The sequence below is a fragment of the Bos taurus genome, chromosome 13, assembly GCF_002263795.3.
Source record: "Bos taurus isolate L1 Dominette 01449 registration number 42190680 breed Hereford chromosome 13, ARS-UCD2.0, whole genome shotgun sequence".
Taxonomy (NCBI): domain Eukaryota; kingdom Metazoa; phylum Chordata; class Mammalia; order Artiodactyla; family Bovidae; genus Bos; species Bos taurus.
In genome coordinates this window covers 81,211,584-81,232,824 of record NC_037340.1, presented here as the reverse complement: position 1 = coordinate 81,232,824, position 21,241 = coordinate 81,211,584, and the positions used below count along the sequence as shown (strand labels likewise).

Genomic DNA, 21,241 nt, shown 5'->3' with positions numbered 1-21,241 from the left:
CAGCTTTCAATAGAGTCGGTTGCTAAATAAATCCAAAATAGGAGGGGGCTTAAAGGTGCCTCAATTGTGGAGGGTGAATTCATGAAAAAGACGAGTCCCCTAGGATCTTGATAGTATCTTTTCATTTTGAAAATAGTTCACAGCACTCATTCCGCAAACAAATCTAGTGTTTCCTGGGCACAGGAGAGAGTCAAAGAGATTAAAAAAAAAAAAACTGGCTATTTGATGAAGAGCCTGGCCTAACTGAATAAGAAGAGAAAATCAATAACACCAATTCTGCGTGGAAAAGGCTGTTACACAGAGACTTGCCTAGGATGCTGAAGACGGTTAAAGGATCCCAAAGAAGGATTTTTTTTTTTTCTGTCAAGGCAGGGAAACCTGAAAGCCCTTCTTTCCTAGAAAATTTTAGTTACCCTAGGACTTCACCAGAAGAGCTATGCAAAAATGTTAGCTTGCAATTTCTGACACACTCTCACTTCCCCACCCCACTTCCTTCCCACTGGTCAGTTTCCTGGGAAACATTCACATTTTGAGAACAAAAATACCAATAACATGTCATTAGAATGACATCAACATGACAAGAACATTTTGTTAAATAACTCCAAGTCCTAAAGTACATATGACAATTATTTTTAAATGGGATTAATTCCACAGCAGGGAGGCACTAACAAAACGCTTTTTTTTTTAATACAAAAAAAATTTGATTTCTCAGGATGTGTATCCTTTGGATCAGCACGGAGGTTGAGGTTTAATATTATTAACTTTGGAATAATTTAAGTGAATTCTGTTCCTCGAAAAGAATTAGCAGGGCCCCTGGGATTTGGTGCTAGAGATAGTAGTTTTGTAGCAAAACCGCATTTTTAACTTTCTCCAGGGAAGAGTGGGATGGTGTTGTTTCAAGAGATGTGGGTTCTTATGTCTTGAGTCGAAGGCGTCTTTGAGAGTGGGTTGTCCTGGAGACCCGTGGGCTGGCTCTGGGGAGCTGATCTGTAAGGATCTTCTCAACTCTGCCTCTGATGATATCACCACGGTGAGAGTATTTATGCCACTGAAACTGGAAAACACCACTGAGGCTCCCCGAGAGCCTGTCTGTCCGCATGCCACTGACCTGACGGCTATCCGCTGCTGCACTAGAAAGTTCCTGCTATATCCCCGAGATCCAAGACAGGCCGTTTCTGCTCCTGTGAACGGCACCCCTGTGGTCAGAGATGATGTTGCTGTAATTTACGATACAAGGTGGAGCCTTTTTCTCTTCTTTAAAGATACACTGATAGGGTGTTACTGGCCCCAAATGTGGGTTACCATGGCTTGCTTGGGAAGGGGATTTGTAAAAGAGGCCATTTCTAGTTCTGGCAAGAAACCCTATCTGGGCTCCCAGTAAGGGATTAAGTATCACGCAAACACATTCTTGAAGCAGATTGATTCAACTGGGAAGAAAGTCTTGCCACAACTGAGGGGTTTAGAGGAAAATAACAAATTGCTTCTCAGAACTGGCGAGGAGGAGCTTTTAAGTCAAGAACACATACGGCAAAGTACACAGAGTGGAGCGGCAGGGTGAAATGTTTTTTTCTTCTGTTTCTGCAGGGAATTGTGTTTACCACATGCACTGGTCCCATGGATTGGAAGCATATTTTACCCTATCTGTAAATAGAGTCTTTAAGATTCCTGAAATATTTTTGAGTTTCCTACAGAATTTTACCCTCAATTGATTATGCCTTGGGGACTGAGTTTCGACCTTAGAAAGCTCGCACACGTGGTGAAATCCATCGTTGTATATTTAAAATAGTACCTTGCTTAGTCACTTCAGTCATGACTCTTCAACTTGAAGAAGTCCAACTCTTCAACCCCATGGACTGCAGCCTGCCAGGCTCCTCTGTCCATGGGATTATCCTGGCAAGAGTACTGGAGTGGGTGGCCATTTCCTCCTCCAGGGGATCTTCCCGACCCAGGGATCAAACCCGTGTCTCCTGCAGGTCCTGTATTGGCAGGCGGATTCTTTACCACTGAGCCACCTGGATAGTACCTTGACTACTTATAAAGTGAGGTCTCCTGAAGAAAACTAACTACTTGCGCTCTAGCCAGGACGTTTGAAAATTCAAAGAAACATATCTTTGAGGACAGGGATGTATCAATGCAGTTTGCCTAAAATGTTCTAGCGTGCAATGGTGTGCAATTATTTACGTGTATCCTCAAACATTAAAACAAAGTCACATTCAGAGGAAGGGACTTATTTTGGCTTTGGTATCAAGCATGGTTTTAAAATACAGTTTCACGTTCTAGAGAAATCTTACTTTATCAGGACTTCTGAAGAAAAGACCGGCCTTAAAAAAGAAAACCCCAAGCTCTGTTTTTCTAAGTGTCTCTTTCTGAAGATTAACCAGCAGAATTACAGATGGAATGCTTGATAGGAAGGGGAAAAAAACGTAATCAGTGCAAAACACCTGTTCTGAGCTGGGCTGTGAGGTTTGGGTGTGGTTTCTTTTTCATTGTATACTTCTTCTCCTCCTTTTTGGAAACATTCTGCCCCAAAATTGGATCAGGCAGTTCCTCAAAAAGTTAAATATAGAATTACTGTCTGACCCAGCAGTTCTAGTCCTAGATGGAACCCCAACGACTTGGAAACAGGAACTCGGGCAGGAGCGTGTGCTCCCGTGTTCACTGCAGTACTGATCTCAAGAGCCAAACGGTGGAAGCAACCTCAGGGCCCACCAACAGGCGAGCAAATAAACACGACGTGGCATAAAGGCACAAGACGTGTCACTCAGCATCAAGAGAGAGTGAAGATCGGACACGTGCTGCAGTGTGGGTGACCCTCGTAAACACCAAGTGAAGGAGAGCAGGCAGAAATGCAAATATGGTCTGGGTCCATTTATAGGAAATACTAGAACTGTCAAATTCACAGAAACGGAAGCAGTTCCAGGAGTAGCAGCCCTGTACAAGGGGCTACGGGGATAGGAATTTATTACTTAGTGGATGCAGTGTTTCTGTTTGGAGTGATTTTGGAAATAGATAGTGATGATGGTTGCACAGTGTTGTCAAAGTGATTAATATAACTGAACTGTACACTTAAAAATGGTTAAAATGGCTAACTTGGTGATATTATGTATACAGAACCATAATTTAAGATGTTTTTACAAAGCACTACAGGGGCTTCCCAAGTGGCCCAGTGGGAAAGAATCCACCTGCCAACGCAGGGACGCGGGTCGGATCCCTGGTCCAGGAAGATCCCACCTGCCTGGGAGCAACTAGGCGTGTGTGCCGTAACTACGGAGCCCCCGTGCCACAGAGGCCGTGCGCCAAGGCAGGAGGAGCCAGTGCAACGAGCGCGTGGCCCTCGCCACAGAGGCCGTGCGCCAAAGCAGGAGGAGCCAGTGCAACGAGCGCGTGGCGCTCGCCCTCTGAACTAGAGAAAACCTGCACAGCCACGAAGACCCAGCTCAGCCAAAAATAAATGAATAAAAACACTTTTTAAAAAGACACTATAAAAAACCGAATCTGACATAATTCTACATAAAAACACGGGTGCTCCCATACGACGGACGTACTTCATCTTGCTTCCACTCATCCTTGGGTTCTGTGAGTCTCAGACCCTAAAACTTTGTTCTTTAGTGTTGGCATTCTTTCCGCAGACACGCTCTTTAGTCGAGAAGCTCAGCCTGAGGAATCTGGCTCCTCCTGCTTGGTGTAAACGTGTTGAGTCACCTCTGCTGGGACAGTTGAGGCGCTGGCCCCCCGGGAGAGCCAGTTCCACTGTGCGTGCTCCGGAAACACGGGGACGGGCTTGTAGGTGACAGCAGAGGTCAGGGCTGAGGGCCTGGGCTCTGAGCCAGGCTGCCTGGCTTTGTGACCTTAGACAAGCGCCTGAACCTCTCTGGGCCGCACTTTCCTGGCCTAAAAGGAAGGCAGATCACAGCCACCAGCTCACAGGGCTGTTTTGGGGATCATGTGAGTCAGTATGTGAACGCTGCCCAGCACATAGTCACAGGTGGCGATCTGGATAAAAGGCCCTATTTGTAGCTTCACCTGTGACTTAGAATGATTCGAGGGTCGTTTAAAGAATACATGTCTGTTACATTATTGCTGGAATGCATATACATGTAATATGTGTATTGTGTCATTGCTGGAACACTACTCAGCAGTGAAAAGGGATTGCACCACCACCAACTTGGATGGATCTCAAGAATCATATTCTGAATCATGTTGTGTTGGGTGAAAAGTCAGTGCTGAAAGGTCATACTGTATGCTTCCATTTACACAATATTCTAAGAATAACCAAGCCGTGAGGATGGCAGGTAGGTTCATGGTTGCTAGGAGTTAGGCTGGCTGAGCAGGACGGGAGGGAGAACGCCTGAAAGGAGTACTGTAAGGGACATCCTTGGCGTGATGGAGCAGCGCTGTGTCTTGCTGGCAGTGGCGGTCACACACGTGTCAAAGGGGCCTAAACTCTGCGTGCACACATTGTCCCACTGTTGTTGCCTGACTTTGACGTGGCCCTTTAGTTATGGATGGGGAACAAGGGGAAACTGGAGCAAGGGGACTCAGGGCCTCTTTTTGCCACTTCCTATGAAACTAGTTATTTCAAAATAAAAGTTTAAAAAAAAAATGTTCGAAGTAAGAACAACTCAGTAGATACTGAGCCCCATAAGAAGAGGACTAGGGGACTTCCCCGGTGGTCCAGTGGCTGAAACGCTATGCTTCCAGTGCGTGGGGCTCGGGTTCGATCCCTGGTCGGGGAACTAGATCCCACACGCCGAGAGTTTGCATGCCACAGCTGGGGATCCTGCAGGCCACAGCTAAGACCCGGCTCAGCTAAATAAACAAAAGGACTAGACAAGTGTGCTGCTCCAAACTTAATTTTAAAATGATTATATTTTCAGTGTGTGGGGTTCCTAAGAGTCAAACCATAACAAGGAGGAGACTGGAAGAAAACAGGACAAATTCTTGGGAGGCCGGCGACATTTGACTTTTCAGGCGCTACATTCTGCGATTCTCCACGGGAGTTTATTTTTGTTGTTCGCTTGTTTGTTTACTTATTTAAGTTCCTCATGGGGACATATTCTGAAGAGAGGTTTCTACATGTGCAGCCTTACTTTTTATGCCCATTTCTTGTAGCGATTCTCAATCCGAATGTAAGGAAAGGGAACTAAAATTTATCAGACATTCACAGATGCCAGGGGCTTCCCTGGTGGCTCAGATGGTAAAGAATCTGCCCACAATGCCGGAGACCTGGGTTCGATCCCTGGGCTGGGAAGAGCCCCTGGAGAAGGGAATGACAACCCACTCCAGTATTTTCACCTGGGAAATCCCACGGACAGAGGAGCCTGGCAGGTACAGCCCCCGGAGTCCAAAAGAGTTGGACACGATGACGTGGTGCCTCTTTAACCACAGACGCCAGTGGTTTTGCATATGTTAAATCCTTTATTATCCCCATTTGAAACATAAGAAAACTGAGATTCGGGGAGCTGGTTAATTATCCAGAGACAGGGGCTTGCCTGACGAACCAGTGGTTAAGACCCCGTGCTCCCACTGCAGGGACAAATGAGATGGGGGTGCCTGCTCAACTTTGAAGCCCGGCTTCTCTTTATCCCCTGTTTTCACCCACAATCCTGACCACAGTGACTGCTGTCACCACCGCCATGTGGGGCCTGGGATCCTTAACTCAGGAAGCTTGATTCTGCAAACTTCAGCGTGCATTAAAAACCCTGGGCGAAGATACAAATTCTTGGGCCACATCAGAGTCCATCCCCCCTAGTTGAAGCAGGGACAGGTACCCTCATTTGTAACAGATGCTCTCAGGGATGCAGGGTTGGCCCTCTCTTAGTCTGCCCTGGAGGACCACTGGCCCAGACTCTCAGGACTCTGCCATCAGAAAATTCTGGAATTCCCAAGTATTGAGGGGAGTCCGCTAAGGTGACCAACTATCCCAGTTTGTTCAGGATTGAAGGGTCTCCCCAGATGTGGAAATTTCAGTGCAAAAGCTAGGAAAATCCCAGACCAGTCAGAACCAGCTGGTCACCCTGTGAGTTCAAGAGGCAGCTCACAGACCAGGCTTGCTCCTTGATGTGCAGAAATGTCGGTACTTCAGGTCACAGTCTGGTCACTCCACCAAGTTAGCGCGGCTGAGCAGAGTGAAATTCCCCACCCAGGAGTATCACTAGGGCATTGACGTCTCATGTTTCAGAGCTGGCTGAATGGACCAGCTAGAACCAAATGAAGTATATTTTCTATCACACTCATAAGAAGAATGATCGGCATCTGAGAGTCCTTATACCCCTGTAGTTAAGAATTCAGGCCTTGGGATCTTTTTTTGGTCAGGCTGGTCTTCCTTCCGGTGAGGGCGTTCTCCAGTTTCAGAGAGACGGGGCCACTCTCTAGCTGCGGTGCTCACGCTTCGCATCGCAGTGGCTTCTCTGGTCTCAGAGCACAGGCTGTAGAACTTGGGCTCCAGTAGTTGCCCCACAGGCGTTGTGTGGGATCTTCCCCAGACCGGGGGCTGAACCTGTGCCCCCTGCACTGGCAAGCGGATTCTTAGCCACTAGACCACCAGGGAGGTCCAGTCGTGTCCTCCAGAGGATATTCATTTCATTTCTGAAAACTCTTCCTATAGATCTTGAGTTCCTTACCTCCCTCTTTTGCATCTACGTATTGCTTGCATTTCTTACTAAAATCTGTATTTATTAAAAGAAACAGTAACCCACTCTAGCTAGCTTTGGTTGAAAGGTCGCATTTCTGAAAGGGTGCAGATAAGGCAGTCCAGAACTACAGGTCTGACTTGGCCTCAGGAAGGACCAGGACTAGGAAGCGGAAGCCACAGGGAGCCGAGGAAATACAGTCTCTCCACTCTGTCTCTCTCTGCACATCTTCATGCTCCTCTTCCTTGTAGACTGGCTCCATCTACAGAAAATGCAGGTACCCAGGTCTCCCTGTTTGACATATTTCAGTGTTCACTGTGGAGACTGCATCTCTTTCAGTGTGTGTGTGTGTGTGTGTGTGTGTGTGTGTGCTCAGTCATGTCCGACTCTTTGTGATGCCATGGAATGCAGCCCACCAGGCTCCTCTGTCCATGGAACTTTCCAGGCAATGCTGGAGTAGGTGCCATTTCTGACTCCAGGGGATCTCCTAACCCAGGGGTTGAACCCGGATCTCTTGCATCTCCTGCACTGGCAGGTGAATCCTTTACCACTGCACCACCTGGGAAGCCCATCTCTGAAAAACAGTTCCAGATTCTCAGAGAAGACCTGAATTTGCCCAGCCTGGGTCAAGTCTTGCCCCTGATTTACTCAAAGGTAGTTGGAAGAGCATGGTCGTTTAGTTCAATCCAGGTGGCTGGGACCCAACCCCAAAGCAGAGGGTGGAGGGACGGCGGTGAAGGAGCCGCCGTGAGCTGGCTGCACCATGATGCGTCGCTGAGCTTGAGCTTTCCCACCATCACTCTTCCACGCGCCACCATCAGAACAAGACACTGCCAGCTGCCTGGGTGCCCATCACAGCTCTGCTGCTTCCTCGCCGTGTGACTTGGAGCAGGTCACCGAGCCTCAGTTTCCTCATCTGAGTGGTGAGTGTTGTGAATGTTGCACTAAGTTGACTGGCCTAAAATTCTTAAAGCCCTGATTGTCACAGGACTTCCCTGGTTGGTGCTCCAGTAGCTAAGACTGCATGACCCCAGTGCAGGCACCCAGGTTCCATCCCTGATTAGGGAACTAGATCCCACATATCGCAGTAAAGACCCAGCTCAGCCAAATAAATAAATATTGAAAAAAACACCTCTGATTGTCACATAGCAAGGACATCAAAGAATACTTAGCCATTATACTAAGAGCCTTTATTGTTTTTAAATCTTCCCTGTGGACCAGAGAAGAATATTACCACTGCTTATTTTTTAAATAGTGTTCTGCTTTAAATATAATGTCTAAGAGAAAACACTTTGTCGCTGCTATAAATGGAAATCAATACCATATTCCATAAAAAGAAAGTAACTGTTTAAGAAAATGCACAAAAATAAAATGCTTAAATTCTGGCCATATCGTGTTGCCTGCTGAAGGCTCTGAAGAGCCGATGACCTGCTCTTTCTTGGTTCCAAAGGGAGATTTGCAAGTATTAGCGAGGTGTTAAAGACATATTAGCGTCACACTGAGCCTGTGTTCTTTGAGTGATCATAAGGATGGACCAGACAATGGAAAGAGCAGTGTGTTCTCACGTCGGGATTCTTTGTGATTAATGCCTTTTCCCTGGATCACTGAAATCCTCTCCCAGACCACAAACAGGGAAGCACTTTGTTGCATCATCAAATCTCCATTCACGTTACAACAATCGGGTTTTGTTCAGCAGGGCTCGCCGCTTCCCTCACCGGCCCTCCCAGCATCTCCACCGGCCTGGCGGCAGGCTCTCGGACACGCTGTGTGTCGTCCGAGTCAACCGGTTCTCAAGAACTAATGTGCCATCGGAAACCAGGGCAGTCACTTTGGAAAGCCGCCGCCAGTTCCTCTAAAGGATAAACCTGGAGTTACTGCCCAAGATGACTGAAAGCAGATGTTCATCAGCCCAGAAATGGAAATTAGCCTAGTGTCCATCAACAGATGAGTGGATAAATGAAATGGAATATTTGGCAATGAAAAGGGATAAAGTATGGATACATATTGGGCTTCCCTGGTAGCTCGGCTGGTAAAAAATCTGCCTGCAATGCAGGAGACCCCAGTTCGATTCCTGGGTCAGGAAGCTCTCCTGGAGAAGGGATAGGCTACCCACTCCAGTATACTTGGGCTTCCCTGGTGGCTCAGACGGTAAAGAATCCACCTCAGGAGACCTGGGTTCCATCCCTGGGTTGAGAAGATCCCCGGAGAAGGGAAAGGCTCCCCACATCAGTATTCTGGCCTGGAGAATGTCACAGACAGAGGAGCCCGGCAGGCTGCAGTAGTCCATGGACATGGCTGAGTGACTTTAAAAAAAAAAAAGGACACGTATTCCAACACAGATGGATCTTGAAAACGTGAAGTCAAGTAAAAGAAGCCAATCCCAATGGGTCGCATGTTTGAGAGGTGCGTGCACACTCAGTGGCTCAGTCCTCTCCAATTCTTTGAGACTCTATGGGCTGTAGCCCGCCAGGCTCCTCTGTTCATGGGATTTTTCAGGCAAGAATGCTGGAGTTAGTTGCCATTTCCTTCTCCAAGGGATCTTCCTGAACCAGGGATTGAAGCTGCATCTCCTGTGTCTCCTGCATCAACAGGTGGATTCTTTAACACTGAGCCCCTGGGAAGCCCTTTAAAAATGCAGAATAGTCAAGTCCATAGAGACAAGACTTGACTTGTCTACTAGAGGGAGGTAGGACTGGGGGGAATTGAGGAATGAGTGCTAATGAGGAAGGGGTTTCTTTTTGAGATAATGAAAATGTTCTGGATTTAGTGGTGACGGTTGCACAATTCTGTGAATAAACTAAATGCCACTGAACCGTATATTTGAATAGGTGAGTTGTACGGTATGTGAATTATATCTCAAGAAAGCTATTTTAAAAATAGCTGACATGCCCAGGGAGGAGTTGGATGACCAATACTATACCTCATAGAATGTGTAGTTGACTGTTGCCCTGCCCATTCCACTGACTCATGAGCCAGGCTGCCCATCACCACACGATTCTGTTTATAAGACAAGGATTCTGCCTGTAGCAACACATTTGAATACGTTGAAATCTTTATCCAGGAGAATGGTCACCATGATGCTTAGTTTTGATTAGTCTTTATTATTCAGAGTGGCTGGGGCCAGTCCATTTAATCAGTTCAGTTCAGTCGCTCAGTCATGTCCGACTCTTTGCGACCCCATGAATCGTAGCACGCCAGGCCTTCCTGTCCATCACCATCTCCCGGAGTTCACTCAAATTCACGTCCATCGAGTCTGTGATGCCATCCAGCCATCTCATCCTCTGTCATCCCCTTCTCCTCCTGCCCCCAATCCCTCCCAGCATCAGAGTCTTTTCCAATGAGTCAACTCTTCACATGAGGTGGCCAAAGTACTGGAGTTTCAGCTTTAGCATCATTCCTTCCAAAGAACACCCAGGACCGATCTCCTTTAGAATGGACTGGTTGGATCTCCTTGCAGCCCAAGGGACTCTCAAGAGTCTTCTCCAACACCACAGTTCAAAAGCATCAATTCTTCGGCACTCAGCTTTCTTCACAGTCCAACTCTCACATCCATACATGACCACAGGAAAAACCATAGCCTTGACTAGACGGACCTTTGTTGGCAAAGTAATGTCTCTGCTTTTTAATATGCTGTTTAGGTTGGTCATAACTTTCCTTCCAAGGAGTAAGCGTCTTTTAATTTCATGGCTGCAGTCACCATCTGCAGTGATTTTGGAGCCCAAAAAAATAAAGTCTGTCACTGTTTCCACTGTTTCCCCATCTGTTTCCCATGAAGTGATGGGACCAGATGCCATGATCTTCGTTTTCTGAATGTTGAGCTTTAAGCCAACTTTTTCACTCTCCACTTTCACTTTCATCAAGAGGCTTTTGAGTTCCTCTTCACTTTCTGCCATAAGGGTGGTGTCATCTGCATATCTGAGGTTATTGATATTTCTCCTGGCAATCTTGATTCCAGCTTGTGCTTCTTCCAGCCCAGCGTTTCTCATGATGTACTCTGCATAGAAGTTAAATAAGCAGGGTGACAACATACAGCCTTGACGTACTCCTTTTCCTATTTGGAACCAGTCTGTTGTTCCATGTCCATTTAATAAACCTATTTAAATAAAAAAAATTGATTTTTTTGAGCACCTACTAAGTGCCAAGCAGTGTCCTAGGATCTGGAGAGACAGTGGTGAAGGACACTGAAAAGGACACAGCCCTATTGGAGGAGGCACCCGGGTAAGAGAGACCGCCAAAAACCAGTTCCCAAGGACAGTCAAGAAAGGTCGTTTCAGGCAATGACACGCGTGAGCTTGTGGCAATAAAACAGCATGACAGGAGAAAGGACCAGAGGAGGGACAGTCTTCACGCGAGTCCACTCGAGTGAGGAGGAGACGCCAGCCCTGGGGAACACGACCAGAAGTGTGCTCCCGGTGGACAGCGGCGACTGGGAAGGCCCCGTCGCAGGCAGAGGCCTGCCCGACAGAGGCGGAGGGGCAAGGCTGGTGCGTCGTTATCACACGACGCTCCGTGCTGTGACCAGGAGCGACGCAGAGCGGAAAGGGTTGCCGGGAGGTGGGGGGCCCGTCACAGAGGTTCCGGGCCTGGGAGGGGCGTTGATGCAGCCAGTGGGAGCCGCTTGAGAGGGTGTGAACACGCAGCGGCAGGTTCCGATTCGCTTTTTGAGAGGATCACTGACTCCTGCAGAGAATGGACTGCGGGAAGGCAAGCGCAGGGCCGAGAGGCCTGTCAGGACGCCAGAGCCGCTGTCTGGCCTGTTTTGTGCTGTCTTATCTCAGAAACAAGACGGAGGGCCTCCACGTGTTGTTAAAATTGTCCAAGTATTTACAAGCCTAATTTGTTTGAACAAAAATGTAGAGGGGTGAGTTGGAACGCAGAGAGCTCCAATGCTTAAATTTATCTGCTCACGTACATAGAGTCTTAATCTCAACCGGCCGGAACGCCTGGTGGATGGACGGCATTGTTCACCAGGCTGCAGCATCCTGCAGGTGACAGCTGACACCACGGTGTGGTGTCTTTCTGTACGAGCACAGACGTCAGCTGGGCTGAGTGATGACTAAAGATTTAAAGGTTAGATTAAGGGAGATCATATATATATATATAAAATTTTAAATTTATTTTAAATAAATAAACACTATTTATTAGTGTTTATAAGTGAATGAAAGATGATGTTTATTCGGTGTATTTGCAAGTAATGAAGGATGATATACTAATTATAAATTAAAATTTAATAAAATGATAAACAATTTGTATATTGTACATTTATCTATAATATAGTCATTGTATATTAAATACTGATATATATGAAAGGTATGTGTGTATATGCATATTCTTTCGTACCATATATATAGAAATGTATCAGTTTGCAATTGCCACACGTGAGTCTTGCCAAATCAAAATCATTTATTTCCATTCAAACTCATTTAGGCTAACAATTCAAACTTGACCATCAGCACAGCCCTGTTCAACTAGGAACAGGGTTTCTGTCACCCAGCTCATTCCGGTCACTTCTACGGCCTGCAATACATCTCCAAGTGTATCTAATGGGTTCATTAAAACAGTACTTTTCCCCCTTTGGGTTTAATAATACTTTGTGGATATTGAAAAGCTCTATTATTCTCTTCTTCCCTCTAGGCATTCACAGACCAGCTTAATTCTGTGTAAATGGACAGATTTGAGGGTACTTCATGGGGTACGTATTCTGCATGTTAGAGATAGCAAAGAACGCCTGGGCCCACGTCCTTGTAGACGGCTCCTTTCCCAAGGCTTTACCCCGCGGCCAGGCAGCTGCCGAGTCCTGAGTTCTCGCTATGGCGCCCTGGGGATGCTTCTGCCTGTCCTACCGTCTCTGACTCTGCGTCTTCATGGCCTCTTTACGTAGCACCTGGACAGCATCTCGTCTCCAGACTCTGCTGCTTCCCCGGCCAGAAGCATTCATGAGTCAGCCTTGACAGTTCCTTCCTCCTCATCCTCCTTGTCCAAACCATTGACAAGTCCTGCCAATTTTCTAAATATTTATTTATTTGGTCTTAGTTGTGGCACACGGGATGTTCAGTCTTCCTTGCGCCACGCAGGATCTTTAGTGGAGGCATTCGAGATCTTTTTTTTTTTTTTAAAGCTGTGTCATGTGGGATCTAGTTCCCTGACCAGGGATCAAACCTGGGTCCCCTGCACTGGGAGTGTGGGGTCTTCACCACGGGGCCACCAGCGAAGTCCCAGCCCTACCAGTTTTGCTGCCTAGAAATCTCGTGTCTCCCACTGACCCCCGTCCAGCCCATCCTCCTAGACTGGACCATCGCAGGCACCTCCGAACCGGCCCCTGCATCCGCTCTTATCCTTGAACACCCATCCTCCTCTCCGACCGCACGTGACACAGCTGTAAGGCCACAAAACTGGGGTCACATTTAAATGACATCTTTCCCTCCCAGGCTTCCCTGGTGGCTCACTGGTAAAGAATCTGCCTGCCAAAGCAGGAGACTCAGTAGACGCGGGTTCGATCCCTGGGCAGGGAAGACCCCCTGGAGTAGGAAATGGCACCCCCCCTCCCATATTCTTGTTGGGAAATCCCATGAACAGAGGAACCTGGAGGGCTATAGTCTGCGGGGTCACAAAGAGCCGGACTCAACTGAGAGACCGAGCATGCATCCACACACATTCACTCTCCTCCCCCAGGCTGTAAGTTGCCTGAGGACAGAGACCACATCACTTGTCCATTTTTTAATCTTATTTGTGTGTTTATTTTGGCTCGCCGGGTCTGGGTTGCTCCCCTCCAGCCTTCCCTAGTTGCGGCTCGAGCTGCAGAGCTTCTCTCGCTGTGGAGCACAGGCTTTAGGCACGTGGGTTTCAGAAGCGGCAGCACAGGCACTCAGGTTGCAGACCCCGGGCCCTGGAGCCCTGAGTCTCGGGCTTCGTTGCTTCACAGCATGTGGGATCTTCCTGGGGCAGGGACCCAGCTGGTGTCCCCTGCGTTGGCAGGCGGATCTTTAACCATTGAGCCACCAGGGAAATCAGGATACCCATTTCTGAGAAACAAATTATCCCCAGACAAAGCTGCTAAAAGCAGCGGTGATTTCTGCAGTTAGTATCACAGTGGCTCAGGAATCTGGGTGTGGTTTAAAGAATGCCTCAGTTCCAGGTACAATTAACGCGTAGGGTGGGGGACTTCCCTGTCGGCCCAGTGGCTAAGACTCTGCACTCCCGATGCAGGGGTGTGAGTTTGATTCCTGGTCAGGGAACTAGATCCCTTCACACCACAACGAAGAGTTTGAATGCTGCAGCTAAGGCTCCCACATGCCGTAGCAAAGACTGAAGGTCTCGAGTACTGTCACCAAGACCCACACAGCCAAATGAATAATTTTTAAGTTACATAGCACGTGTGTGGGGGAGGTTTAGTCAAGTCAGTTGTGTCTGACTCTTTCTGACCCTATGGACTGTAGCCCTCCAGGCTCCTCTGTCCGTGGGATTCTCCAGGCAAGAATACAGGAGTGGATTGCCATGTCCTACTCCAGGGGATCTTCCCGACCCAGGGATCGAACCCAGGTCTCCTGCACTGGCAGGTGGATTCTTTACCACAAGTGCTGCCTGGGAAGCCCACAGTGCAGCTATGCTAACCATGGAAAACATAAGCCAAGTGCAGGCTGGGGCTGCGGCCTGACGGAAGGTGTCCACCGGGGAAGGGTGTGTGGCTGCCGGCAGAACTCGGCGCCTGGTGGCTGCAGGACTGTGGCACCACGTGGGTCTCTGGCTGTTGACTGGACGCCTTGCTGAGCTCCCGCCAAGTGGGCCCCTTCACAGGGCAGCTCACAACATGGCAACTGACCCTCTCAGGGCAAGTGAGCTGTGAGACAGAGCAACAGCGGGCAGATGGCACAGACGTCACAACCTTTGTGTAACCAAGCTTTGAAATGACACCCCCTTACTTCTGTCATATTCTTTCATTAGAACTGAGTCACTGGCTTCAGCCCACACCCAGGGGCGTGAATACCAGGGGGTGGGGACCACGGGAGCCCTCTCAGAGGTCGCCTGCCCCGGAGCCTAGCTCTGTTTTGACTCACCATTATTTCCCCAAACTATTTGACCATGTGGCTGGTCCACAGTAAATAAACAGTCCATAGTAAACCCCCAAGTGATTCTACCTAAAATGCCGACTGAATCACACCACACCCGTGTTCAAAAACCTTCCGTGGACTCCTGATTCCCAATCTATAGAGTTCTGACCCTTCATAATCCTCTTATGCTGCTGCTGCTGCTAAGTCGCTTCAGTCGTGTCCGACTCTGTGCGATCTCATAGACGCCAGCCCACCAGGCTCCACCATCCCTGGGATTCTCCAGGCAAGAACTCTGGAGTAGGTTGCCATTTCCGTCTCCAACAATCCTCTTATAAACCACCTTTTATCTCAGAAACGACTTGCCACTGTCTACAGGCATCAACAGGGCTTCCTGGGAGGCGCCAGTGGTGAAGGGCCCGCCTCCAGTGCAGGAGATTTGAGGCTGGGGTTTGATCCCTGGGTCAGGAAGATCCCCTGGAGGAGGGCACGGCAACCCACTCCAGAATTCTTGCCTGGAGAATCCCATGGACAGAGGAGCCTGGTGGGCTACAGTCTATGGTATGGTAAAAGAGTGGGACGTGACTTATCAAGTGAACAACAACAGAGCTTACTGCAGTAATCATTTCACAATACATTAATATGTAAGACATGTCAGTATGCTATACACCTTAACCTTATACAGTGCTGTATATCAATTTCAATAACTGTGAAAAAAGATAAATGTATGCATGTGTTACGGGGGCCTGGAGAGAGAGGAATTGGTGGAGTAGTCACCACCATCATGAAAACTGGTGGGGGACTCCTAGGGCCTTGGAAATACCCTGCATGACACTGAAATGGTGAATATACGCCCTTACATATTTGTCCAAACCCATAGGACGTACAGTACCCACTGAACCCACTGTGGACTCTGGGCTTTGGGTGGCGATGATGCATCAGCGTAGGTCCATCAGTCGCAACAAACGCCCCCTCGAGTGTGGGATGCTAACAGCGGGGGAGGCTGTGCTCGGGGTGGGGGCACCAATATTTAGGAAGACTTTGTACCTTCTGTTCAGTTTTTCAATGAACCTAAAGCTAAGCTCAAAAATAAAAATAAAATGTATTTCTTCATAATGAATTCGTCAACTTTTAAGAATAATTTCAACCACTGAGCAGAACACATGAGCTTAATAAGTCAGCCACCTGTTTCTGAATGTATTTTACACAGATCTTCTCATTTAATCCCCATAATGTCATTAGTGAAGTGAAAGTCGCTCAGTTGTGTCCGACTCTTTGCAACCCCATGGACTGTGGAATTCTCCAGGCCAGAACACTGGAGTGGGTGGCCATTCCCTTCTCCAGGGGATCTTCCCAACCCAGGGATGGAACCCAGGTCTCCTGCATTGCAGGTGGATTCTTTACCAGCTGAGCCACAAGGGAAGCCCGGCTTAATGTCGTTAGGCAGGTCACTATTATCTACATTTTCAGGAATGAAAACCTGAGCGGTAGAAAAGAAAGTATTCTACACATGGCCATGTGACTCGTTACGGGTAGAGCAGAACCCAGAGACAGTGTAACCTCAGAGCCTAAACAGAATCAAACCAAAGACATCACACTTTCAGTTTCCTTCTCAGAGGAGGGAGGAGATACAAGTCCAGCAAGGTTGCGGGCCCTGTGAGTGCCTTAGTGGTTTTTCTTCTCAACCCAACCAGGCAGGGCTCCTAGATGCGTGCAGGCTGTAAGTGACCTTGCTTTGCAGCCAGCTGGATGTGGTTTTATATCCAGCACCGCCATTTAGTGGCTCCGCATCCTTGAGCAAGTTGTTTAACCTCTCTGGGCATTTCTCATGGATGATGCAAGGATAATGGTATTACTCCTTTGAATGGTTGTGAGGATTAAATGAAATGATCCATTTAATGCTCTTAGCACAGGACCTCAGTAGCTGGTAAGAATAAAGTGGTAATCTTCCAGGCGGGGTTTTCATCCACTCAGTGTCCACAGTTGCCGGTCACAGAGCCCAGTACCCGGGTGTTTAAAAACATACTTTGGAATTTATTTCGGTTTCCAGTCTGCAAGTTGTATTTCATGCAATCAAGCTCAATTGTAGTATTAAGAAATATGTTTTTTAAATGCCGTGTGTTACTGTTTTTAATGAATTTCTCATGAAAGGGTGCCATCTCATACTCGAAATTGTGTAGTAAACAGCACATACATATCCTACAACAATGAGAAAGCAGTTGATTTCTTTTAGAAGAAAGAAAGAGGGTGAAAGAGAGAGTGAGGGAGGAAGGAAAGGAAAAAAAAAAGACAGGCCACAAAGTTTCCCCACAGAAGACAAAATATCTTACAAATCAGTATAATGAGAAAGGTCCAAAAGGCCATGGGCAGTAGTATGGAGTAACAGGTATAATTTCAGTTCTAATATTACAATAATATGGTTTTTCAAAGAACTCTTTCCTTTTTAATCAAATAGTTACGGGAACAGTATACCGTTGGCACAGAAAACCATAAAAAGTATTTTATTAGAGAAAACTAATTAAGAAATGTAGTACACATTTCTCTTAGCATTTCAACGTACCAGAGACTTTCTTTTTTTTTTTTTTTTTTAAGTCAAAAATAGACTTTCAGTTCTCTTTTGAGTTAGCGATCCAAATTGTGCTCAAAGAACCACAGTTGAACGAGGCACAGATCTCCAGGCAGCGAGCTGGGGAGTGCACTGGGAGGAAGGCAAAGCTGAAATTCGAGTTTCCGAATCGCTGCTCCACCGCCCGCCCCCTCCCAGACCGGGCCGGGAATCAGGCCCAGACGCAGCGGCTTCCTCCCCGGCCACCTGCGTCCAGCTGTGGGGACCGCAGGCGGCTCCTCTGCTCCGCCGGTCTCCCCGCAGTCACCAGCAGCTGGAGCCACGAACTGCAGCCTCACCCCAGCCTGCAATTCAGCACGGTCCAGGCCCATTATGATGGAGAGTTGGATTTGGATGCACTCAGGAGATGAATTAAGATCAATCAGAACTTCCTGAACTCCCACTAGAACACTGAAGATAACAACTTAGTATTTACAGAAAGAAGATATCTGCTCGGCTGGGTCAGGTCCCCAGAGACGCAACTTTCTGTGTGTTTAAAACAGATGAGGAATTTATACAAATAGGCAAGATTCTAGACTCATTACGCTAATAAGGCTCACTCATTACTAAGTAACATTAGACATTTCAAGGACTGACTGCATTTACAACATACTTCTCTGTAAAATGGGGGTAAAACTAGAACTGATCACACTGGGACACTGTGGGGGTGAAATGAATGAATACTTGCCCTGTAATTATCATCAGCAAATGTTGAGTCTTCCAGGGTCTTTCTTAGGGTGCCACAGCGTCTAATAAGGGCCAGTGCAAAGTGAAAATGTGAGCTCCTTTTTCAAAAATTACTAAGAATTTCAAGATGGTGACAGCAGAGCATTAAGGCGAGTGCGGGACTCTTCTGAGCCTGGGGCCCAGACGCAGGCCTGTGAAGCCCGCCCTGTGTCTAATAATGAGAACGCCAAGGCTGTGGTGCTCACTCAAATCGTGGGCGAGGCCAAAACACCAACGCCCCTGCTCAGTACCAGGCACAAGTTGCAGTCTCTGAGCCCCTGCGACAAACCTTGGGGATTATGCTGCAAGATCAAGGATCCTTAGCTCGGGAGGCTTCGACATTCATAAATAAGCTCCGGGAACGTGTCTGAGACGAGCGGAGGCTCTGGCTTTAGTGTAACCCCGAAACTGTGCCTCAAATGCTGCGTTTGTGCATCCTCTCCAGAAGACAACAGCCACAGGGAATCCTGAATCGAGTCCACAGAGAACAAAGCATGGGAACATGCTTCACATCCCTGAAATCTTTGTGTCCCCAGCTCTTGGCAGAGTGTCCGGTGTTTAAGGGACCATCGGTAAATGCCAACCGGCAAAGCTGGGGAGAAGGAATGAGTGAGTGGGCCCAGGAACAAGGAGCATGAATATGAGGTCGCTCCTGTTCAAACCCCAACATCACTGTCACAGGCTGTGTGACCATACGTGTGTGAGTCACTGACAGAGTTAAGCCTCTATTTCTTCATCTGTAAAAGGAGAGTATTAACCAGTACCTCCCCGCCTAAGCTGCTCTGGGGGTTAAGTGAGCTCAGCACTGAGTCTCCATCTGTTACTGATCACTGTACCTCCTCTCAGCCCTCACTTTCTTCTTCTGTTCAATTTGTTGTAACTTCAAGCCAATCTGGAAAAGAAAGATTAACCTTCCCAGCTCTTAAATTATATGGTATGGCCTGTAGCACATCAGTTTATAAACAAACAAGCAATTTTTAAAAATTAACTTTTTTTTCCTTAATTCTTCCAGAAGGATAGAAATTAGCCATTGATTTTCACTTTCTATTTTATACCTTTCTGCATTGTCTGCATTTTATTTTAAGGTCAGCAAATATTACTTCTGCAAATAAAGCCAAATAAAGATGCATGTTTTCTAGGTCCATGGATCTCACAGTGTGGTTCCCAGACCAGCAGCATCACCTTTAATGCAAGTGTAAGAACAAACTCCAGCGCCAAGAGGATGAGGGAGGCCCTAAAGGACAAGAGATTCTAGCAAAGTTCACGCCATCAACCTGAGCTCACTGCTACTCAGCCATTGTCTTCATGTGGGGAGTTGCCTGACTTTCTCATTTTTCTAGGGGACATCTTTATTTTACTTATTTATTAATTTTTGGCCGCACCTCGAAGCATGCGGGATCTTCGTTCCCCGATCACAGACCAAACCCACACGGCCTACAGTGGAAGCAGAGTCTTAACCACTGGACTGCCAAGAAATTCCTGGGAATACGTGAATGTGCAAGCAATTTGCCTCCTTCTAAAAACCTTTAAATACTCCACGAACCAAACACAACATGCCTGCAAGTGCCTTCTGGCCTCGGGTCACCGCTCTGCAGCCTTAAATTCTAGGACAGGGACGCTGCTGTCCTTTCTGCTCTGCTCAATCCAAAGCTGTTACCCGGCAGACATGACGTGACGGTCGCGCTCCTTCCTCCACGAGCTCACACATCCACTTTCTCCCTCGACCCCACTGTCACCTGGTTGACAGATACCAGTATCCTCCCATTTTACAGATCAGAAAACTGAGGCTTCCAAGCTCTACCTAGTCTGCCCAAGGCCACACAGCCCATATACGACGACGGTCAGGACTCCTCCTTCGGGCGGGTGAATCTGTCCACGTCCTTCACCGCTACACCGGGCAATAACATCGGCTAGTCCTCCTGACACCTGGGGCCTTCTCAATCTTCTTTCACAACCAGCTCTAGGCCTACTTAACAGCCCTTTCTAGGTCTTATCTGTCCATCTCAGCAAAGCACCTTCCCTTATCACCTGACGCTTCAGTCGCTTAAGTGTGGTTGACTGCTTCTGCCAAGCTGTGTGCGAGCTGGGGGCAGAGTCACGATGCCCTCTGTCCTCAAGTGCCACGGCAGTGCGCCAGCAACCAGGTGAGGAGCCGCTCGGGACACTTGCTGTTGGTTGGTTACAACCATCCACGCAGACTGTCTTCACTGCCGGCTGGAGGTGACGAAGGCCTTTTCCTGTTCTGTTTGTTGCCACCGGTTGTCTACTCTGAACGTGCCGCACATTTCTAATCCAAAAGAGGTGGCAAGGAGCCCCCGGGCAGGAGGCTGGCCCGGCCCGGAGGAGCAGAGGCCCCGGGCGGTGGTCCCTGCTCGGGGCAGCCAGGCCTTCACTGGGGGCTGTGCACCAGCCTGCCTGCAGCGGGGCCACAGCCTCCGGGGGCCACCCAGGGTCCTCAGCGTCTCCCTCCTGAGCCCCAGAAAATGTAGAAGCACTGCAGACACTCCCCATTCCAGGCAAAGGCTCGGTCTGTGCGAGGCGCCTTCCACCTGCAGCAGAAGGGGTCGGAGCCCAGGAGCGCCCAGGCGCCGAGCGCAGCCCACATGGGCTGTGTGCCTCCCTGCGCCTGCCCGCTGCCCACAGTGTAGGGCCCGGACAGACGGGTCTTCTCCACGAGAGAAAAGGATGGGAGAGGAGGAAGGGCCGGAAGGAAGGGGTAGTGGCTGAGATGGGATACGGGGTATGGTCCTTACCTCATAACGCTCTGTTCCCCTTCTCCAGGCTCCCAAAAATTAGACTGTAAAAAATGGGAACTATTACAACTTACAGAACTTGCAAGACTTACCTCTGAAGAGGCATGATAGCAGAAGAGTTAGGAATCCAGGCTGCACTACACCCGCAAGTGCTGGTATTGCTATTACTACTATTACCGCTGCTGCTGCTAAGTCGCTTCAGTCGAGTCCAACTCTGTGCGACCACGTAGACGGCAGCCCACCAGGCTCCCCTGTCCCTGGGATTCTCCAGGCAAGAACACTGGAGTGGGTTGCCATTTCCTTCTCCAAAACATGAAAGTGGAAAGTGAAAGTGAAAGTGAGGTCGTGTCCGACTCTTTGCGACCCCATGGACTGCAGCCTATCAGGCTCCTCCGTCCATGGGATTTTCCAGGCAAGAGTACTGGAGTGGGGTGCCATCGCCTTCTCCGGTCCCTGGGACTAATGAGTGTCTATTTTTTG

General features: G+C 48.3%; 1 long non-coding RNA gene across 1 annotated transcript in view; it reads left to right on the top strand.

Moving 5' to 3' along the window:
- The window catches only part of LOC132346992 (uncharacterized), a 106,158-nt gene extending 93,834 nt beyond the window's left edge, over positions 1-12,324 (top strand). Inside the window, exon 5 of the long non-coding RNA XR_009497063.1 lies at positions 12,267-12,324. This is a non-coding gene — a long non-coding RNA (uncharacterized lncRNA). The remainder of the gene's footprint in view (positions 1-12,266) is intronic.
- Positions 12,325-21,241: the final 8,917 nt, after the last annotated feature.